This window comes from Oryctolagus cuniculus, chromosome 1, assembly GCF_964237555.1.
Source record: "Oryctolagus cuniculus chromosome 1, mOryCun1.1, whole genome shotgun sequence".
NCBI lineage: Eukaryota > Metazoa > Chordata > Mammalia > Lagomorpha > Leporidae > Oryctolagus > Oryctolagus cuniculus.
The window spans coordinates 230,702,613-230,715,856 of NC_091432.1; the positions used below are offsets into that span (position 1 = coordinate 230,702,613).

Genomic DNA, 13,244 nt, shown 5'->3' on the forward strand with positions numbered 1-13,244 from the left:
TCCCTCCCTCTCGGAAGTGTCCTGGATGGGCAAAAGATTCTGTGGTCCCCTTAAGTGGGAGAAAGGTGTGGTCTGCCTTCGGCCTTCGGGGAGACTGAGGTCCAGTCCCTGAGGTCACCTGGGGTCAGTATCGGGACTGGGGTTCAGATCTCTCCAGCCGAGATGAGCAAAAGGAGCTTGTTGACCGAGTAAGTGGAGGTGGCTTCCGGGTCAGCACAAGGGTGAGTCTTGTTGGGTATTAGAGCCCCCGATCATGCGTGTGAGTGGGCGTCCAGGACGGGCAGTGGCACCCTCCCAGTAGAAAACCTGGGGAAGGGGCCGTTCCTCGTTTGTCCTGGGTGATTTCCCCAGCAGCCTGCATGCCAAGGAGGGGACGTCCAGATCGCCAGCTGCCGTCTGCTTCCTGCTAGGGTCCTGTGCATCACCCCACCCAGGGGGGCTGCAGCCAGTTCCGTCGTGCAACGCTCCGTCACCCAGCCGGCCAGCCGCTGCGTACGCCTCCACCTGGGTCTACCCTTCATGGGTGGTGGGGAGCCAGGCGGGACCGAGGGAGGCTGAGAGTCTCGGGTCAGGCAGAGATGCCCGGAGGAGTGGTGTTGGGGTCTGGATCTGCCTGACGCCTGGACCCTTGTGCTTCTGCCACGGATAAGTCGCTGGCTCCAGAAGAGGCTGAGTTGATGAAGGAGGCGGTCTGTGGTCGCGCTGTGAGCTCACAGGACAGGAGGGGACGTGGTCAGGCAGTGGGGAGCTGCTTGTCTTTGCCAGGGGGACAAGGCTACGGCTGTTATTTTTGATGGGGCAGGATCTGAGAGCCATTTTGAGATTCCCCCGAAGTCTGCGCTCGGAGCCCTCCGTGCCAGGAGCTGTGGCCAGCAGAGAGGCGGCCGGGAGGCGTCTGCAGAAGCCATCTCGGAGTCCAGCTCCTGAGTTGGCTGCTGCACTTCCGGCTCGACCTGGAGTGCTCTGGGGTCCTGGAGTTTGGGGAGCCTCAGGCAAGAGGGAGAAGTCGGGGTGGGGGGGGAGCCGAGTAGGCAGCACCACCTGTATGCAGGCCTTGCCTGGAGCTGCTCCCCTGGGCCCCAGGACCGTGTGGCCTGTGGGGTGGGCTGAGCCCTTGAGCACTGAGACACATCAATCCCAGCAACTCTGCGTGGCCAGGGCTATGATTTCCCCCATTTCACAGAGGAGCAGACAGAGGAAGGGCATGGAGTTACGTGCCGCAGTCGCAGAGCTGCCGAGGCGGTAGGCGCCCAGCAGTGGCTGACCCACAGTCTGCCCTTGTGGAGGTTGGTGTGGGACCATCGCGGGCAGAATCCATTCCAGGAGCCAGGCAGGCCATCAGGCCTCACTCAAGGCCCAGAACAGGGCTTTGCTGCGGTGGTCTTGGGCCTGCCTCTCTGGAGAGTCAGGCAGCAGGGCAGGGGGCTGGGGCCCTGGGGCTGCTGGCCCTGGGACAGGCTGAGTTCCCCAGAGAACGGGCCTGGCACAATGGCTCAATTGTGAGGGCCTGGTTCCCCCACCCGGCACTGAGAATGACTCAGAGTGCTGCGTGCATGCTCGGGGCACGGTAACCTCCAGCCCCCACGCCGGGCGCGAGGCTCCCGTCCCAGAGCCGAGTTCTGGCAGCACCTGTCGTGCAGGCTCCAGGCTGCTGGGGGCTTCAGGGAGGCTCACAGAAAAGGTGCTCTGTCCCCTGACGCTTGAGATTTCCGCCCCGCAGCCATCCAGGATGGGCTGGGCTCTAGTGAACAGTCAGAGTCGGAATGCTTGCTTTCCAGCAGAGGCGCTGCGCCCTAAAGGCCTCCCAGCTCTCACACCGCTGTGAGTTTGTGTGGTTATGCACCGACCGTTCCCCGATACCTGCTGTCAGCAGAGACCATTCCAGGCTAAATGGCTGCGACCCAGAAAGGCCCCGTGCCCGGGGTGCCTTCCCGCGCGGGGCTGCAGCCTCCCCAGTGTGTTCTCCTGGAGCCCCCGGTTGCGACCTCCCTGGTGTTTCTCAGGCCTCACGCAGCCAGGGAAGCTCTGAGCTCAGAGTCCCAGCCCCGTGGAGCTCTCCAAGCCGTCCGTGGTTTCTCAGACACAGAGACACGTGTTTGCCGAGGTCCTGCCCCTGCCGGCGAGTGCCAGCGTCCGTGGTGCTGATGTGGGGAGGCAGTATCCCAGGCACGGGGCTGACATGACTGTGCTGAGGTGCCTCTGTGGGAGAGGTGGCAGCGATGCCTGTTCTGTGTCAAGGGTGGGCCTCCACGGGGAGCAAGTGGTACATTCGGGTTGGGTCGGCAAGCGGGTTTTGGACTGGGGAGCAGCAGTGGGTGAATGTAGCTGCTGGGGCTCTGGGACCAACTGGCAGTCAGGATAAAAGAAGTCAAGCACCTTGAACCAGGCAGTGGACTGAGGAAGGCATGTGCTTTAGAGACAGACAGACCTGGGTGTGAGTCCCACATCACCACTTCCTGTGTGACCTCTGAGCCTTGGTTTGCCCATCTGTAAAATGGGGCGTTAAAACCAGCCTCTCCCTCCTAGGAACCCCCGAAGGATGGAGAGTGTGGGCGGGGATGCCGGGCAGCGCCCTCGGGGCCAAGAGCCTCAAACTCTCGCATCTGATCCACAGGACTGCCCCATTGCGTAAGAAGCAGCTCTGTTTCTGTCAGCCAGGCCCACGAAGTCAGCCAGAGCCTCTGCCCGGGCCAAGCTGCCCGGAGAGGCCAGTGAGGCACGGGGGCTCCAGGCTGGAGCCGGGAGGCCTGCGGCTTCGGCAGCGCCAGCGGCCATGTGCTGGAGAAGCAAACATTTGACAGAGCTTGCACAGCACTTCTTGGAGCCGTGGAAGCCCTCTGGGGACCGTGGGACAGAAGCTGTTGTCCCGGGCCAAGACGAAGCAGACTGGCCATCACAGTGGCCAGAGCTGGTGATGGCTGCCCCGCCCTCTCCACTCTGCAGCTCCGGAGCTGCAGGGGAACTGGTGCGGACCCCCTGCCGCCCCGAGGCAGCTCCACTTCCCCTGCTCCCTCCTCTGCTTTCCTGGCAGGATAGTAGTGCCCCAGGGCGGCAGGGCGCCAGCTGCCCTTGCTGGGGGTGTCTGCACTTTTCCTTAGTGTGGCCTTGTAGGACGCACACATGCTGCAGGTGGCCCCAGACCCAGACCTCAGAAAGTACCGCTCCAGGCTTCTGGAAGGCCCCCGAGTGTGGCTGCTGATGGCAGCCGCAGCATTGGCTCTGCCTTGTGGGGTTTCCTGAAAACTCTGGCAGGATGAATAGGGAAAAGAATTTGGGCCTCTGCTCTTCCCTCTGTGCCTTCCCGATGGTTATGGTTGTGATCATCAGTGACTGACGCTTCCTAGGGTTTGCCGCGCACCGGGCACCATGTGCAGGCTTGCGATCGCGTGCTCACACTGCTCTCGGAAAGCACGGAGCCTGGCTCTCCCAGTGGCCCTAGAGCCGCACACCAGGCTCACCACCCCAGGGCACTCGCTAGCCGCCTAGCCTTGGGCACATCTCTTCACTTCTCCCTCAGTTTCTTCACCTGTCAAATGGGGATGAAGAACAGTACTCGTGTTACCAGCCGCGGGTGAGAACTCTGCCGTTAGCTGCGGCTGAAACACGGGCACTGTTGTTAGCCCAACTCGCAGATAAGGGAACCGAGCTTTGGGAAGCCTGTGTCCTGCCAGAGCTGCTTGGCTAAGCAACTACAAGGGCCAGGACTCGCGGCCAGCCCGAGAGCACTGCCCTGCTCTGCCTCCATTGGCCCGCTTCAGAAGTGGCGTTCTCAACTCTCCCCCAAGCCCCGGGCAGGAGGTCCCTTTCTAAGTCACCGAACTGGCCTCTGGGAGCTCTCCTAATCCCACAGCGGAGGCAGCAGCTGACCCGTGACACACATCTCGGAGGGAGAGGGAACGGTCAGGCAAGGCTTCTGCCGGGAAATGTTATCTAACGCGGAGTGCTTTCAAGGGACTGCTGTGTGCAGCTCCTGCCGCCCTCCTGCCCGCCCCTGCTTCTCAGCCGCGTCCAGTGGGCAGGAGGGCTGGGTGCACGCGTCCTTGGGCACAGAGGGAACATCCAGGCAGCACCTTGCCCCAGTCAGAGTGGCAGATACCTCCAGGCGACACGTCCCATCCGGCAAGGGATGCCCGGCTCCTGTTCCCCCAGCTGGAGGGCTGTGAACAGAGGCTGCCGGCTTCAGGGCGCTTTCCGGGCAGGAGCCCCAGCCGCCTCCGGACAGCGATCGCTCCTGCATTGGCACCCGTGTGGTGCACTGGTCCCTCCGGGGCGCACAGGAGCCCAAAGCCTAGAGATGACTTCCCGACCTCTGCCTCCTGAGCCAGTCCCTGCCCGTCACACACACACCTCCACACACGCACAGCACACACCCCGCTGCCGAGCCGGGCCCGGGAGCCGCCTGCCCTCACCCTAAAGGCTCTTTGTCTGCAGGCTTACAGTCGAGTCCTCAGAATCACAGCCCATGCCCAAGCATCCACAGCCCTGCCCCGGCAGATGCCGTGCGTGGCTCCGAAGGAGAGCGGGGAGTGAGCCCTTCGGGGAGCCAGCTGCACACACCCCCAGCCAGGGGGAGTCAGGGTCCTGGACCCCGCCGCAGGGCAGCTGCTGCCTCCCGGCCCCCGGCCCTGGCTGCCACGGAGCCGAGCCCTTACCTCGTCCCTCCTGCGTGGCTCCCAGGGGCAGCTCCTCACATGCTCCCCCGTGGCTGTCAGCAGGGCAGCCTGTCCATGGGGTCCTGCGGTGCAGGCTGATGGCCGAGAGCAGCCTTGCCTCACTGGCCTCCCCCAGGCTCCGCCCGGGCCCGAGGAGTCTGCTCCCAGCCTGCGTTCGCTGCCCACGGGACGGGACCGGCGGCCGCCTCAGTGCGCGCTCTGCAGTCCGGGCTCGGGGTCCATCCTCGGGCCGCCTGCTGCAGCCTCACTTGAACTCCCAGCTCCTTTGTGGGGCCTTTCCATGCCGCCAGAGGAAACTGTGATCACAGCCCGGCCCTGGTTGGCTGCGGGCGCTTCTCCCCACCCACCAGTGCAAGAGGATCCCCCAGGCCCCAGAAAGGCTCCGGGCCTCCCCTCGGCCCCAGACAGAGGCGGGCCGCCCGGTGATGTCACAGGAGCTCAGCCCAGCTGGCCCGGCCCCTCCCACCCGCCCGCCTTGGCGGCTTCGGCGGCCCCCTCCTTCCTTGGCACGGGCGGCCTGGCCGACTCCACTCCCCAAAGCCCAGGCAGCTCCCGGCACTGTGCGGAGGCACAGGGCTTCCCCTTTGACTCCGGTAATGGCATTAGATCCGCTCCAGCTGTGCAGCAGCTGCGAGCCACAGGGAGCTGGCTCTCCCCTGGGGTCGACCCCTCCCCGGGCACTGCCCCACGGAGACCCAGCTCAGGGGCGGCTCCGTTCCCACAGTGTGTCCTTGTCGGCTGCCCTTCTCAGAGGCCTCCCTGTCATCTCGAACCCTGGAGGTTGTCAACGGGGAAGCCGGCGGGTTCCCTGTTGTGAGAGCTAGCAGGAGGCGCTGGCTTAGGACAAGGGGACATGCCACTGAGAACAGCCCTGCCACTCCCCACGCCCCAGCCGAGAGGCCTTGACTGAGTCACTGCGTCTCTGGGCACCCCGTGCAGACAGCAGAACAGGAGCTAACTAACACTAGTGCTCGGCCCTAGGGCTGCAGCCAGATTCAGCCAGGACGCTGTGCTGGGGAGCCTCTGCTGTGTGATCCCGTTGGCCCTCCCAGGAGGGTATGCTGGGTCCTACCAGAGTCCTCAGTGGGGAGCCTGCCATGGAGGTGGGGGTCTGGGGTTTCCCAGAGTCAGAGTAGGAAAGGGGGCCGGACCCACACAGCAAGAGTCCCTCAGCATCAAGGGCCCTGCCGGGCTGGTCAGAGGAGGGGACCCAGCGTGCTGCCCCGCCCTGCAGGGATGCTAAGCACACACAGGGGAGGAGCCCTAGGACGTCGGGCTACCCCCGTGCTTGGTCAACAGCATAGGGCACACTGTTAAGGATCCTTTTAACAAAAAGTTCGAGTGTGGACAGTGATGATGCTTGGGTGCAGGGAGGAACTTGGGTAGGCGTCTGCACCTTGGGCACAGTGTGTCAGGGTCTGGTCCCTGGGCAGACAGCCCCACCAGCGCTTCCCCTCCTGTTTGTGGAGGGTGAACGTTTCTTCTTGAGCCCCCTATTCATATGCTTTGATTTTCTCTGTTGGGGCCAGCCCATCTTAGAAGGTGGGCATTTGGGGTTGGCATTGTGGCGCAGCAGGCTAAGCTACCACCTGCAGTGCCAGCATCCCATATGGGCTGTGGTTCGAGTCCCAGCTGCTCCACTTCTGATCCAGCTCTCTGTTTAAGGTCTAGGAAAGCAGTGGAAGATGGCCCAAGTCCTTGGGTCCCTGCCCCCACAGGGGAGACCTGGAAGGAGCTCCTGGCTTTGGATCAGCGCAGCTCTCAGGATGAGGGTTCCAGTGGGGTCGTGGAAGTCTGGGGCCTGGAGAGCAGTGGAAGCATAAGGGGTGGAGCTGACTATGTGTCGTGTCTCTCCTCTGTGTGTGTGTGTGTGCGTGTGTGTGTGTGTATGTATATGCCCATGTGGATGTCTGTTGGGAACCTGCTTGTGGCCAGCTCAGAAGCTGAGGTCCTGTCCTCCGAGAGCTGGTGGTCAGGGGAGGATCTGGCCAGTGGAGCTGCCTGAGCTGGGCTGGGCAGTCAGGCCATGCTCGCTGATGAAGCTGTGTTGGAGCTGGCGCCTGAGGAGGGGAGGAATTAGCAGGTGCAGAGAGTGCGGTCTGGCCGAGAAGAGTGTGTGAAGACCCCGCGGCAGGTGGCTTCTTCAAAGATGGCCCCAGCGACTTCTCCCGGTCTGCCCCCCTCCCTTGAGTCTGGGAGAGTCAGCGACGTGCAGAGGGCGGTGGGAGCAGCACGACCTGGCTCCCGAGGCCGATGGCTGCTGCCACGTTTGCTGGGGCACTCTATTCCGGGGGCCCCAAGCTGGAACCTGAGACGTTGCTATGCAGGGGCCGTGTGTGGAGGAGGCCCCGGCTGATGGCCGACACAGACCCCCAGACGTGGGAGGAAAGATGCCTCTGGTCTGGGTGATTCCAGCCCAGGCCATCGGCTCCTGCCTCTCCACCCCCACCCCACCCAGCTTCTGCGGGGCTCTCAGCTGCAGCGTCTTCCTGTGGGGGCCCAGGCCTGGGGGAGCAGAGGAGCCATCCCACCGCTGCGTATCCAGATTCCTGACCTGCAGAGCTCGCGAGTATAATCGGACGGGTGCTTTTGGCTACTAAACAAGGGGAGGAACTTGCTGCCTAGTGGTAGGAACGGGAAGGTGCCAAGGCAAGGGCCGCTGTTGGGTGCTGCTTAGAGTAGCCCAGAGAGAGGATGAGGCCTGGTTAGAGAGCTGGGTAGGGAGCCCCTAAACGGCTGGAGCAGGACAGTGTGGACTCACTGTCATCTGTAACAAGCCACGTCCATTGTTGAGTGAGACTGGAGTGATGTGAGCCAGGAGCTGGTGAGAGAGGATGGGGGCCGTGGACAATCCCAGGACTGTCCCATCCTCTGGGAGCAGGTGCAGCCCAGGTCCCTTGGTTCCTAAAACAAATTTGTCTTCAGAATGCAAAGGCCGTGGGGAAGGAGCAGCAGCGTGGCCTTGCCCCGCCCGTCTGTGCCCCTCGGCAGCCCGAGGCAGTCGCATACCTGGCTGGGGAGTCTGCGTCCTGCCATCAGATTCTGGTTCTGCCACACAGTGGCACCGGGGCTCACTTTTCTCACCAGACGGGGGTAATGCCAGGATGCACCTCATAGGAGTGATGTGAAGATTCACCAAGATGTGACCCACTAAGTGTGCAACACGCTGGCTAGCATGTGGCTCGGTCAGTGTTGGCCATCACGACTCTTACTGCCTCCCTCGCTGGGCCCTGAGCATTCTGAGGACAGGGGCGTCGTGTGGGGGCCTCATGGAGCCCCCTCTCTGTGTGAGGAGTGAATTTGTGAGTGGCTGGGGAGGGTGAGGAGCCGGGAGTCTCAGACCCAGGTGCAAATCCCAACCCTGCTGCTAACCTTGGGAAGCTTCCCTGCCGAAGGCGCTTGGGCGTTTTGCTCCCTTGCTTGTAAAGAGCAGTGGTACAGTCACCGCTCAGGGTTAGTGTGAGGGTCGAGCGAGACGGCGCCCTGGAGCCCTTGGCACAACACGTGCTGTGCAGCACCCAGCACTTGTGGGAGACGGGTGCTGTTCCGACGCCTCCCCTCTCTCCCCGGAGCGTCTCCATCAGCCTGCACCTGACTCCCGGGTCTCGGATCCTGACTCCTGAGGAGCAGCTTACTTGCCGGGTGGCGGGTGAGGACACAGGAGTCTTTGTTTTCCTCCTGATGGTTTTTTTTTTCCCTTCCACACCCTTCTTACGGTTCTTATCACAATAAAAGATGCGTGATGGTCAGTGATGGCGGGATGCAAGGGCTCTTCATGTACGACACACGTGCCACAGTGGGTGTACGTGGTCACATGTGTTTTCATGTCTCATCACCTCCCTGACACGGCTTTGTTTTTCTGTTGGAAATGTTGGGATGTTGTACTGAGATGCTGAGTGCGTGTGCATGCATGTGTACCTGTAGTGGGGGTACGTGTCACGTATCCCGGAGGGATGTGCCAGGAGGGGCTGACACTGCTGATGTTGCAACCTCCAGTCGCCATCATTTAAAACCTCACATCTCAAATTGACTTTTAACCCCCTCCTGGTACTTTGTAAACGTCTGTCTATTGTCTTCTGACCAGCATGGTGTCTGATAAAAAGTCAACTGCCTTTCTTATCATTGTTCCTGTATACATAATCGATAATTTTTTCTTTTGGCTTCTTTTAAAATTTTTTAAAATTATTATTTTTAACTGATGTAAAAATTCCATGTATCTGTGGGGTACCGTGGAGTGTTCTGATCCACGTATACACTGTATTCTGTTCAAGTCAGTATAATCATATTCATCTTCTCAAATGTTTATCATCAGAGAGAGGGAGACACATAGAGAAAGGTCTTCCATCCACTGGTTCACTCCCCAAATGGCTGCAGTGGCCAGAGCTGGGCCAATCTACAGCCAGGAGCCAGGAGTTTCTCCTGGGTCCTCCATGGATGTGCAGGGGTCCAAGCACTTGGGCCATCCTCCACTGCTTTCCCAGACTATCAGCAGAGAGCTGGGTCTAAAGAGGAGCAGCCAGGACATGAACCTGCCCACAGATGGGTTGCCAGGGTCGCAGATGGAGGCTTAGCCTACTAGGCCACAGTGTTGACCCCAAATACACTGCCTATTTTTTTTTTAAAGACTTCATTTATTTATTTAAAAGGCAGAACAACAGGACTCGGGGTGGGTGGGGTGGGGGAGATAGATAGATATCTTCCATCAGCTGTCTTCCTCCTCAAATGTCCACAACAGCCATGGCTGGGCCAGACTGAAGCCAGGAGTTGGAACTCCATCTGGGCTCCCATGTGGATGGCAGGATGTGCTGCCTTCCAGGGTGCGTTAGGAAGAAGCTGTATCAGAAGCAGAGCATCTGAGATTCAAACCAGCAGTCCAGTGTGGGATGTGGGTGTCCCAAGATCACAATGCCAGTCCCTACTGCCCTACTGCCCATTTTAAAAAGATCACTTGGTTTTTTGCTTAGTTGTTTGAGTTCCTTATAGATTCTGATTGTTACCCCTTGTCAGTTGAGCTGCAGCTCACAGATATTTTCTTCCTGCCGTTCTGTAGCTTGTGTCTGGTCTATTTTGATTGTTCCCTTTGCTATGGGGAAGCTTTTTAGTTGATGAAATACCATTGGTCTGTTCTTGCTTTTGTTTCCTGTGCTCTTTTATTTATTTATTTATTTATTTATTTATTTTTTACTTATTTATTTGACAGGTAGAGTTGTAGACAGTGAGAGAGAGAGACAGAGAGAAAGGTCTTCCTTTTGCAGTTGGTTCACCCTCCAATGGCCGCCGCGGCCGGCGCACCGCGCTGATCCGATGGCAGGAGCCAGGTGCTTCTCCTGGTCTCCCATGGGGTGCAGGGCCCAAGCACTTGGGCCATCCTCCACTGCACTCCCTGGCCACAGCAGAGAGCTGGCCTGGAAGAGGGGCAACCGGGACGGAATCCAGCGCCCCGACCGGGACTAGAACCTGGTGTGCCAGCGCCGCAAGGCGGAGGATTAGCCTATTGAGCTGCGGTGCCCGCCGGGTCATTTCTATTAAATGTCTCTCTATTAATCCTTTCTTCTACAGCATTTACTTGGTTGTTAATTTTTCAAGTCAGCTACTGTGTTTCTTGGTTCTAGGATTTCCACTTGATTTATTTCTTGCAGTTCTGGTTTCTCGTCTGGGATTCCCTATTCATTCATTCATTCATTCATCCTGTCCTTCATTTCCTGAATGTCCTGTGCTTATGAGAGTACCTCAGAAAGTTCAGGAAAATTTTAATTAAAAGCTAAGTCTACATTGGTACAAGATTTTTTTTAATTTATGCAGTTTTTTTCATATTTCATGAACTTGTTGAAGACTCCTTGTATTTGTAATAACCATTTTTTAAAAGATTTATTTATTTGAAAGTCAGAGTCATAGAGAGCGAGGGAGACAGAGAGAGAGAGAGAGAGAAATCTTCCAAGCACTGGTTCACTCCCCAGATGACTGCAACAGCCATGGGTGGGCAGGCTGAAGCCAGGAGCTTCTTCCTGGTCTCCTACATGGATGGCAGGGGCCCAAGGACTTGGACTACCATTGCTGCTTTTCCCAGGTCATTAGCAGGGAGCTAGAATGGAAGTGGAGCAGCCGGGACATGAACCGGTGCCCATATGGGATGCCAGCGTCACAGGTGGCGGCTTAACCTGCTCTACCACAACACCTGCCCCATATCAAGCATTTTTAAATCCTTGTCTGCTAATTCCACCATCCGGGTCATCAGTGGGTCTGATTTTATTGAGTTTTTTCCTCTTGACTATGAGTCCCATGTTTCTGCTTCTCCACCTGTGTTCTGTAACTTCTCCCTGGGTCGGGGACACTGCTGGTGAGGAGACTATTTCACTGTCTTCCTCTGGTGAAGGCTGGGTTCTTCCCAGCAGGCAGCCAGTTAGACGACTTGGCTTCTAGACTTCATTAGGTGGTTTTCGTTTGGTTTTGTCCATGGTTGCAGGGCGTACCCCATGGTCATCGGCTTAACTTGCAAGGCACTGGCTTTCTGGAGTTAAATCCAAAGCCTGAAGTGTTTACTAAGCTGCTTTAGCTTGGAAGGACTTGAACTCCAAACTCCATCTTCTGGGCGACCGCTGAGCTGTCTTCCTCCCGGCTTTCGCGCCTCCTCCGACACCTCTGCAATGCCAGGGTTAGCTGAGGACCCGCAGGGCACGGGCGCCGTGATGCTGGGACTTCCCCTTCTGCTCTCTCCTTTCCGACACGCCCCATCCCCTTCACATCCACCCTGGAAGTCCAGCCCCGTCCCGGGCTCCGCCGAGCGGGTCTCTGCCGCCTTCTGTTTCTGTTCTGTTTTCCTGCGTTTTACCTTGAACCGGAAGCGCCCTTGTGTGCTTCCCTGCTTCCAAGGACCCCGTCTCCGCCGGTTTCCCTGCTGTTCTCCAGTGCTGTCAGCAGGTTTCTTCCCCTGCAGTATTCTGAGTTCATCGCTGTTGTTGACCGGAGAGCCAGTGCTGTCCGATCCACTCCTCTGTGTCAGGAACTGGGACTTCCCACTTCCCAGTGGAACCTGTCTACCCTCCCTGCTGCTCCTGTCTGCTGCTGTAGCTGTGGCTGCCATCAGCGTAGTTCTTAATGCAGGATCCACTCTCCCGTGGGCATTGTCAGTGAGATGCCAGCCCCTGGGGCTCATCGCAGTGTGGCCGGCCGGGCACTGGGAGCTGAGGCTGTGCCGTCCTCACGAGCCTTGCTGGAGCACTGGATACAGCCGCTGTGGTATGCCGGGCGTTGAGCTCAGCGTCTGATGGCTGTCATTCCGTTCTCTCCTCCCAGAGCCCAGGAGGGGGCGGGGGGGGGGGGGCTGTCCCTGTCCTGTTCTACTTGCGAGGAGGCTGGAGCTTAGCGTGTGAACTTCCTTCCCCCCAGTCCACCTAGCTGGGAAGTTAGTGGGACTAGGCTTTTAGCCGTGGGTTTTGTCCTGAAAACGGATTGCATTTCTTCTGTTCTAGCACCCTTTCCTTGTTGTCAGATCTCTGGCATCAGGAGGCGTTGTGCAGGCGATGGGATGGCAGGGTTTCTGGGTAAGCCTTCGCCTCCCCGGACCGTGGCGCCCTTTACGGCCGGTGACTGGTGGGGTTTGCGGGAGTGTGGCCGTGTAAGTCTCAGCTGCAGCAAGGTTGGCCCATGGCTGAGAGACAAAAAGGCAAAAGGCCTTCCTCTCCCGGTCAGCTGACCCTGGAAGGGCCTGCGGGAGTGTCCGGTCAGCGTCAGGAAGCCCGCGGAGCTGCCAGGCGCCTCTGTCCACCCAGATGTAACAAACAGCTGCTCCCGGCTAAGAGCGTGCCAGCAGGTCCCCTCCTCTCCTGGAGGCGTGCAGCGCGGTCCTGTGACCCGCGGCCCGTGCCAGACCTGGGGCGGGTGGGGGGAGAGTGTTCTTGGCTCTGGCAAGGAGAAGGTAGGAGACTCGTGTCTGTGGGAGGTTCGAAGGCTGTAGTGCTGTCCAGTGTTGCAAAGGACACCGGGGACCACAGGAAGCCCCTGGGGGACTCTGTGTCTGTGAAACAGTAGCCAGACAAGCCGATCCGGAAGTTGAGACAGGGTGTGTGCTCGGTGGCAAGGCCGCTGCGAAAGACCCTTGTGAATGTCCTGTGTCATCCCCTCTGAAGACAGAGTCCAGACAGCACGCCTCCTCCAGTATGGACATCAGCTACCAGCCAGACACATCTGTTACTCAGTCAGCAAACATTAGGGCGTGTCCACAAGTCTGTGATGGAAATGGGATTAAAAGACAGCCTATTTTGGTGCAAAAAAAATTTTTTTTGAGGGGCTGGCATTGTTACGTAGCAGGTAAAGCCACTGACTGAGACACTGGCATCCCACTTCCGATCCGGATCCCAGCTAATGTGCCTGGGAAAAGCAGGTGGCCCTGAACTCACATGGGAGACCTGAATGAAGGACCGGGCTCCTGGCTTTCACCTGGCCCAGTCCCACCTGTGGCACCCATCTGGGGAGTGAACCAGTGGATGAAAGACCTCTCTCTCTGTCTCTCCTTCTCCCTCTGTAACCCTTTCAAATACATCTTTAAAAAAAATTGAAATTTCATGCTTGGAA

The 13,244-nt window shown here is 58.8% G+C and overlaps 2 protein-coding genes across 21 annotated transcripts in view; one reads left to right on the forward strand and one right to left on the reverse strand.

Moving 5' to 3' along the window:
- Window positions 1–5,061, reverse strand: part of ANGPTL2 (angiopoietin like 2) — a 28,951-nt gene extending 23,890 nt beyond the window's left edge. The window contains exon 1 of the mRNA XM_051855122.2: window positions 4,653–5,061. The gene's annotated coding sequence lies outside the window, so the exon portion shown is untranslated. The remainder of the gene's footprint in view (window positions 1–4,652) is intronic.
- Window positions 1–13,244, forward strand: part of RALGPS1 (Ral GEF with PH domain and SH3 binding motif 1) — a 267,729-nt gene that overhangs the window by 172,562 nt on the left and 81,923 nt on the right. The gene's annotated exons all lie outside the window — the stretch shown is intronic.